The following is a 9,670-nucleotide window of genomic DNA, read 5'->3' as shown; positions in this document are numbered from 1 at the left end:
GTACCAAAACAAAGCCGGGGGGAGACTGAGGGAGCAGTGTCCCAGGGCGGGGTGTTCGGCCATTGCAAGATACTATAGGCCGCTCGAGCGAGAGGGGAGGGGCTGAGAGGACGTGCGAGAAACAACTTCGGGGGGGCGTGGCGGGAGAGGCCATACCAAAGGGTGGAGGGGGGTAGAGGAACGTAGAGGACGATACCAAGTTGGCCCCAGGCTGGTGGTCCGGACACCGGGACACCTTAAGTGAGTCCCGGACCCGCGGAGCCGGGAGATTACACCAAGAGACCTCAGGAAAGGGGGGAGGAAGGCATAATGGGCCTGAGGGCGAAGGAACCTACCTCGAGGTTTGGGGATACGGATCGTACCATACACAAGGGGAGGACTTAAGGTTTGAAGGCAATGACGTGGCTAGGTGGGCAGAGGACTACAACTCCCAGCGGCCCTCGCGCGGCCTAGGCGGGGCCAGTAGTCCCCGTAGACGCGCACCAGTCACAGGTGCGTGCCCATTGGTCGCTCACGCCCTACGCTCCTCCTCCGGCTTCTCGCCACCCGCCTCTCAGGGCCATTCATTGATGCACTCATTCACGCAACTCATAAATGACTGCGTATCCACTTACTAGAATTGTGTAAGATTTCTTGCTTCAATTTCCCTGTCTCTTAAATAGGATAATAGCTAACTCTAAAGTGGTTATGAGGATCAAATGAGTTAATAAAGTATTAGGACCTGTCCTTGGCACAGTAACAACTTAAATGTTAGCTTTTTCTTTTTCAAAAATGAGTAGTACCATTTTCAGTTCTGTGCTGGACAATGAGTATACTGCGATGACCAAAACAGACCAGGTCCCTCACAGAACCCAGATCCACGGGAGAAAACAAACAATCGCGTCTCTGATAAATGTTATAAATAGCGCGAATACACAGAGCGATGGGATAGGGACCTTGAGAAGTCAAGAAGTGACCTTTAAGGCAGCATGCAATTCCAGATAGGCTGGAAGAGTGTGCCAGAATGAGGGAACAGCAAGGGCACAAATCCTCAGAGTGGAAAGAAGATAAGGGAGGCGACTGTGGCTGGAGTGGAGGGAGGGTGGAGGAGAGCTGTGGAAGTGGGGAAGGGCCGGGTGCCACAGCAGGGTCCTGTAGCCCTAGGATGGAATTTGGATTTTAGTCTCATTTTGCTGGGGAACCACCACAAGGTTTTTAGCAAAGGAGTGACATCATCTCATTTACATTTTAAATCATTCACAGAACTCATAGAATCATACACACAGTATCTCTTCAAGTCTACGGAAGCAGCGGGGATCCGGTCATCTCTGATGGAGGGGAAGGGGCCACAGGAGTGGAAAGGAGACCGAGTTTACTCTTTTAGATTATTTGGAATTCTTACCACATGCGAATATTGCCGACTGAAAATTAATTTTTGAATTATTTAAATCTTTTTTTAAGGATCCCTCTGGCTGCTGTGTTGAAAATAAAATTGTAAGGGATGATTGGAAGCAGGAGGGCCAAGAGGGGACTGTGGCAGTAATCCAGGCAAGCAGCCTAGACAGAATGGATTGCAGGCAGGCGGGCCACAGCGCAGGTCGTGACTTTCACAATTTATTTTCAAGCTGGAGCCCAAAGGGCTTGTGCAGAATGAGAGAAAGAGAGGGTTGAAGGATGCCGCCAAGGTTTTTGCCTGGACAGAGGTGCCATTTAGTGAAATGGAGCTGACTATCGGAGGAGCAGGTTGCTGCGGGGGTTGCGGGGAGGCTATTTCTGTTTGTGGTGTGTTAAGTTTGAGATGCTGACTAAGCAATGTAGGATAGGGTAGCCTGGAGATACAACTTCGGGAGTCTTCAGTGTTTGAATCAATGAGACAGTGGCATCGTGGAGAGCATGTGTGTGGATCGAGACTGGGACACTCCATCCCTTTAGAGGTCGGGCCCTGAGGGGCAACTAGCAAATGAGACAGAGGAGTGGCCAGTGAAATTCGAGAAGCGTGGGCCAGGTCTATCTCTGGTCCTTGCTTGTCCCACCTACCAAGCCGCCTGCCCAAGGGCTTCCCAGGGAGCCCCAAATCTGACCTGGATTGTGGCCAAATGGAGTCAGTGCCCTCAGACCCAGACCGAAAGTTAGATATCAACAGGTATCTCCAGAGCCCCGTCAATACCCATGTCAGGACACCCCACTGCTGGCAGCAGGAAGGAGAAAGAACTAGAGGGACAGAAGCCTCCCTAATCTCCCTAAATCCTCATTTCTCACCATTTTTGTTGGTCCAAGCCATCACGATCTCTTGCCTGGATAACAGCTTCCTATCTCTTGCCACCTTGTGTCTCTTATTCCACTCATCAAAACACTCCAATGGCTTCCCAAGGCCCTTAGAATTAAATATAGACTCTTCCTCTAATGCCCTGTATGGTGGGACCCCTGCTGCTGTCTCCAGACTGATGTCATCTGCATCCTCCCTCTTCTCAACCTAGGTGATCCCTTCCCATCCTTCAGGTCCCATCAGGACACATATGTGGGTATGAATTCCCAGGATTGTATAAGCATGGAGAAATGTGTGGCAGGATACACTCCAGTGTGAGCAAAACAGAAACATGTCAGAATGTGAGATGAAAACATACACTGAAGTTCTATTAGTAATACTACAGTACAGCTCTCTGAAACCATCTTGCTTACCCAGTGTGCCAGTTTGAAAGCCACTGTCTTTAAAATCTGTAAAATCTGCTGCCCAGGCTAGCACACTATTATGACTAAGCAATTCTTTGCCCATCTGTTAGGCTACACACTTCCTGAACAGTAGCTGTTACCAAACCTGTTTATGCGAGTTGTTCTTAAGATAATAACTTAATCCTATCAAGCTAATGAAATATTAATGCAAGAGAGTTGTTTATATGCAAATCAAGTTGCCTGCACTGGAAATGAATGTGAGTTGCTGAAAAAACCACAAAATATTGCTGCCAAATTAGTTGCAAAGCAACTGCAAATGGCCAAATGGAAAAGCTCATACAAACCTAGGAAGACCCAGCCCTTAGTTTGCTTCATAAGTGTCTTTACGTTCTCAAGTCACTGTAAAACAAAATTGGAAATGATAGATGACTCGTTGTGGTTTGTGGGTGCCGTTTATACAAGAATATGATGTCCTAAGATAATTAGGAGACCAATACTTAAAGGAAAGGGCTTGGTCCTACCTAGAGAGATGAATGTCTGTTTAAATGTTCCTGGTCAAAATAAAATGTTTAATGTGTTTAGATGGTCATTAGTGCTATCTATTTCTAACTCCCCACTTGGCCAGCAATTAACGATTGCACTTCCTAACCCCATTATGGTTGAGTGGGGCCATGTGACTAATTCTGGCCAATGAGATATGGGCGAAAATGACGTATGTGAATTCAGTCTGGAGTATTCAACTACTGGTGTGAGACCAGAGCTCTTGATGCCTTTCCCACGAGGCTTGGTAATGTTCCAGATCCATCAGCATGGGCTCTGAGCTGACCTTCCATGTAGCATGAGTGAGAAAATCCACCTTGGCTATTTCAAACCACTGCCATTTGGGGGTTGTTTGTTATTGTATAACCCAGCCCATCCTGATGTAGAAATATCCTTTTCAAATAACCCCGTTTAACCGACTACTGTTTAACCACTCTGAGTTTACTAAAAGGGTAAACTGGGGGTACATATAGGTTGTGTGTGTGTGACGTAGACAACAACACGAAGACACATGGACAAATAAGCTTTCTACTACAAAATAGGAGGAAGGCAATCTCTGTCTTGAAGTTTCTTTGTTGGTTTGTTTTTTGGTTTTCCAATCACAAAAATTTTTTAAAGATTTTATTTATTTATTTTTTGCCCCCAAAGCCCCAGTAGATAGTTGTGTCATAGCTGCACATCCTTCTAGTTGCTGTATGTGGGACGTGGCCTCAGCATGGCTGGAGAAGCAGTGGGTCGGTGCACGCCTGGGACCGAACCCAGGCCGCCAGCAGCGGAGCACGCGCACTTAACCGCTAAGCCACGGGGCCGGCCCACAAAATGTTTTTTAAAAAAAGGCCTGCCTGATCCACGCTCTTCCAAGCTCTATATATTCTTCCTTAAACTTGCTCATGATTTGTAAGTATTTGTGTCTGCCACATTCGAGGGGCGCTTCGTAAGGACAAGGACCACGGCTGGCTTATCCACAGAGTACGTCCCCCCAGAACTGCCTCCACACCCCTACAGAGGCGGTGGGATGCGTTCACCAGCCCCTCTCGCCTTCCTGGCGCACCAGGACACCACCTGCCCCAGCTACCCCAGTCGTAGCTTAGGACGATTGAGTTCTCATCGGTGGGAGCGGAAGCGTGAGCGTCATGACGTCAGGAGCGTCACTTCCGGTCCCAGGCAGTAAGAGCCAGCTCCCGCGCTCCATGCTCCTGGGCTATTGCTGCTTCCCAGGGCTGGAGCCCACGGCCCCCGAAATGGAGGCGTTGGTTATGGGATGGGGGCAGCGGGAGCCCTGAGTCACTGTTGGAGGAGAGCCACCAGAGGGAACAGCCTGACCCACATCAGACTCTCATGGGTGGGGGGAGGGAGACAATCCTTTGTTAACCCCTGAGATTTAGGGATTTGTTAACATAACATAGTCTGATCTGACCACACACACACGGACAGGGCTCTTTAATCCTATTTGTCCACTCACCTCCATGTGCCCTGCAGTCTGGAGCTTCGAGGCCTTTGCCTACAGTGTCCCCTCTTACCTGTGTGCCCTTCCCTCTGGCTGTACCTCTCAAAGGATGACCCCTGATGGTGTAGCAGGTACTCTATGGAGCATGAAATTGTGAGTCTCAGTTACTCCTCACAGGGCCGGCTTCCTGGAGCCTCACCTTACAGATCTGAGACACCTAGGTCTGCACGGGGAGCCACCTGGCCACTTCCCGCCAACTCCAGGGCGGCAGGGCCCACACCCATCTTTTCAGGGCCACAGCCCCAACCCCTAGCGGGCATCCAATGCATATTTTTCAAACAAATGAACTGCAAATTTATGACCTCCAGCGTCAACTGGACCCCCGCTGCTGCTTCCTGGTATTCTCTACGGTTCCTTGATTACCTGCTCGAGACTGGTTCAGCCTTCTCCACCCTACTCAAGGTTCCCAACAATAACCTGGGAGATCCTCTGCCATACACACTAGAGGGGGTCAGACTGGTGGGTAGAGCTGGTGCCAGCCTGCATCACTTAATTTAAAAAGACGTCATTCTTGGAAAAGCAATAATAATAGTTAATATTTCTTAAACACTATGCTAAGCACCTCCCATCTGAACTCACTGAATCCTCACACACCGGGCCATGAGGTGGACAATCTCATTAGCCCATCTGCGGAGGGAGAAACCGAGGACCAGGAGGCAGGAGCCTGAGGTCACGGCCCGATGAGGGGCCATGCGGGGCCTCAAGCCCAGGTTCTTGCTTAATCTCAGCAGAAGCCCTTGGCCCCCCACTTGATGGAAAAAATGAGGGGCACTAGAAGTGAACGCCTCACCTTTCCATCCCTCCTGCCCAAGGCCCACCACGGCCATCGCCTCTGGGCTGGGACCCTCCCATCCTTGTCACTGCAGCATCTCTCACACCTGCTTCTCAGCCACCACTTTCCCTCCAGCACACACTGTTTCAAACACCTGCAGATTGTAAAAACCTGGACCTCCCCTCGTCCTCAAACCAAGGGGCCTTTCTCTGCAGCGGGATGACCATGTGCCCCCGGCCTCTCCCAGTGCAGTGTGATCCACACCGGAGAATTGGTGAGAAATGAGTTGGGACAGTTGTTAGTATGCCACATGTTTTTTGGAGGGGCAATTTGGCAGCTCTGTCGCAGTTTATTTATTTATTTATTTTTCCCCCAAAGCCCCAGTAGATAGTTGTATGTCATAGCTGCACATCCTTCTAGTTGCTGTATGTGGGACGTGGCCTCAGCATGGCCGGAGGGGCGGTGCGTCGGTGCGCGCCCGGGATCCGAACCCGGGCCGCCAGCAGTGGAGCGCACGCACTTAACCGCTAAGCCACGGGGCTGATCCTCTGTCGCAGTTTAAAATGGGCCTCCAAAAGATGAGAAGCATCTTACATGGCCAACAATAGGGGATTGATTGAGAAAATGATGGCATTCACACAAGGGAATACTATGCAGCCATGAAAAAAGAACAGAGAGCTTTTTGCCCTGGGATAAACTAGATGAAAAGAGTAACCTACATAATAAAGTAGGCTGAGTAAGTTCTAGAGATGTGCTATACAACACAGTGCCTATAGTCATCAATACTCCACTGTGCACTTAAACTTAAGAGGGTCAATCTCATGTTAAGCATTCTAACCACACAAACAAACAAAAAACCAAAGGGATACATGAAAACTCTTGGAGGTGACATGTCTCCTACCTTGAGTGTCATGATGCTTCCATGGGGGTACATACACATCCAAATGCATCAAATTGTATGAATTAAATATGTGCAGTTTTTTGTCTATCAATTATACCTCAGTAAAGCTGTTTTAAAAAAATAAAGTAGTGGCCGGCCCTGTGGCTTAGTGGTTAAGTGCGAGTGCTCCGCTACTGGCGGCCCAGGTTCGGATCCTGGACACACACCGATGCACCGCTTCTCCGGCCATGCTGAGGCCGCGTCCCACATACAGCAACTAAAGGACGTGCAACTATGACATACAACTATCTACTGGGGCTTTGGGGGGGAAAAAAAAAAAGGAGGAGGATTGGCAATAGATGTTAGCTCAGAGCCAGTCTTCCTCAGCAAAAAGAGGAGGATTAGCATGGATGTCAGCTCAGGGCTGATCTTCCTCACAAAAAAATAAATAAAATAAAATAAAGTAGGCTGCCACTGGGTAGAGGAGCCAGAAAATGAATATATTTCTGTTTGCTTCTACCTACTTGCACCTATCTCTGAAAGGACACCTAAGAAATTGGTAACTGACCTCCAGAGGGAGCTGGGAGCGACCATGCATTGGGGTAATTTTGGAACCTCTTAAAGTGTGAATCATATGAAGGTTTTCTATATGCAAAAAATCAATTTTTAAAAAGTCAAATAAATAAAAATAAAATTGGCATACTCCTCAATTTTGAAATTTTGCTGCTAGGAATGTATCCCACAGGAATGCCTCCATAAGTGAGCAAAAAATACACGTAAATATGTATATGCTCATCCTCTGCAGCATTTTTTTTTTTTCCTGAGGAAGATTAGCCCTGAGCTAACATCTGTGCCAGTCTTCCTCTGTTTTGTATGTGGGTTGCCACCAGAGCATGGCCACTGACAAGTGGTGTAGGTTCACGCCTGGGAACCAAACCGGGGCTGCCAAAGAGAAACATACCGAACTTAACCACTAGACCACAGCGTCGGCCCCTCTGCAGCATTTTTGATGCTAATGAAAACCTGCACAGCCCACAGTGTGCCCACTATATCCACACAGTGTGACAAGTGGCTTTAAAGATGGCCCCCATGATCCCCACCTCCTGGTATGACATTCTTATGTTAGTCCCTCAGCTTCAGTGTGGGCTGGGCCTAGTGACTTGTTGTAATGAACCAAATATGGCACAAGTGATGGGACATCACTTCCATGATTATAAAGTTATAAAGACTTTGGCTTCCATCTTGGGCACGCTCTCTTACTTCTAGAGAAGCCAGCCGACACCTCATGAGCTGCCCTATCAAGAGGCTGACATGGCGAGAAGCTGAGGGAGATTCCCAGCCAATGGCAAGCAAGGACCTGAGGCTCTGTGTCCAACCACCCTCGAGGAACTGAATCCCGCCACCGAGCATGTGTGTGAGCCTGGAAGTGGGCCCTCCCCCAGCTGAGCCTTCAGATGAGACCGCAGCCCCAGCCCACAGCTTGACTGCAACCTTGAGAGGCCCAGCTAAGCTGTGCCTGGATTCCCGACCCTGAACAACTGTGAGACGATCACACTTGTTCTGAGTCACAGGGTTGTTACACGTGGACAGACAGCTTACACAGACAGGATGGCTGGTGGAATTGGAATCTGTCCATTTAATGAGCTACTGAAGGCAACCATTCCAAGACAGGACACAGAGCCACACGTAACGAATGATGTGGATGGATGGCCATTATTTAAGCAAAAAAACAGGCAAGATAAAGAACTACGTATAGAGACTGACCTCACTTATGTAAAACACCCAAGAAACTATAAATGTGTCTACAACCACATGCACGTCAATCCAAATGCCAGACTGATCTCTCTCCTCTGGGGAGCGGAGTGGTTCTGCTCAGTATATGGGGCGAGAGAGGAGAGAGTGAGATGTGGGAGGGTCCTTCACTTTTTTTTTTTTTTTTGCTGAGAAAGATTCACTCTGAGCTAACATCTATAGCCAATCTTCCTCTATTTTGTACATGGCTCACCGCCACAGCATGGCTGACGAGTGTTGTAGGTCCACACCCAGGAACTGAACCCAGACCGCTCAAGTGGAGTGTGCCGAACTCAACCACTAGGATACTGGGCCAGCCCCAAGGGTCCTTCACTTTTTATTCTACACACTTCAGTGCTTTTTCATCTTTATGAAACTATAATAACATGTGTAAGTCAATACATTTTTAAGATTAATTTTTTAAATCCCCAAGATGGGGGGCCAGCCCCATGGCTTAGCAGTTAAGTGTGCGCGCTCCGCTACTGGCAGCCCGGGTTTGGATCCCAGGCGCGCACCGACGCACCGCTTCTCCGGCCATGCTGAGGCAGCGTCCCACATACAGCAACTAGAAGGATGTGCAACTATGACATACAACTGTCTACTGGGGCTTTGGGGAAAAAAAAAAAGAGGATTGGCAATAGATGTTAGCTCAGAGCCCGTCTTCCTCAGCAAAAAGAGGAGGATTGGCATGGATGTTAGCTCAGGGCTGATCTTCCTCACACACACACACACAAAAAAAAGTTCAAAAAATAAAATAAAATAAAATAAAACCCCAAGATGGTGGGAAAATATCTATTAGTGGGTTTTGTGTACCCTGAGACACACATCCCCTTTTTAGAAGGTGTCATTTTTCTTATAAGTTTTCTTTATAGAGGTAGTAGGTGGGCATTTTCTCTCATCTAAGACAGGTTTGCAACTATTAATGTGTTTTAGCATTTTTTCCTTAATTTTTTTTTCAATTTTGTTCTGCCACTTTTGCCAGATCTGCTCCTTTGGAAGAATTCTCATGAATTCCCCTGTCTTGCTTCCAGCTCTAGATGCAGGGTCCGAAAGCAAACTGGTCAAAAATGAAATGTTTCCAACCAGTCACTCACCGATTACAATCTTCAGGGACATGCTGGTGGCCTGGACGAGCTGGCGTACATTTTTAGCAGCAGTTCTGCCCACCAAGTTCTACCTTCGAAGAGTGCATTTGGGCCAGTAGTCTAGTGGTTAGCTTGTTAAGAGGACAACAGTGGCTAAGAGCAGCTCTCCTGTGTGGAAAACTGTGCCGAACTGGCCAGGTGCTCAATACCATGGGAAAGTCCTTACTTGACATATGAGGAAATTGAGGCTCCGGGAGGCACGGGGACCTGCCCAAAGCCGCAGAGCCAATCAGTGGAGGACCTGGAGTTTAAAGCCTGATGTTCTAAGATTTTCACTATTTCTTCTACACTTAAGCACCTTTTGTGTTTTTTTCAGCTGAGGAAGATTTGCCCTGAACTAACATCTGTTGCCAATCTTCCTCTATTTTGTACATGGGCCGCCGCCA

The sequence above is a fragment of the Diceros bicornis genome, chromosome 34 (assembly GCF_020826845.1).
Source record: "Diceros bicornis minor isolate mBicDic1 chromosome 34, mDicBic1.mat.cur, whole genome shotgun sequence".
Taxonomy (NCBI): domain Eukaryota; kingdom Metazoa; phylum Chordata; class Mammalia; order Perissodactyla; family Rhinocerotidae; genus Diceros; species Diceros bicornis.
The sequence above is the reverse complement of the archived record's forward strand: the minus strand, read 5'-3'. Positions refer to the sequence as shown.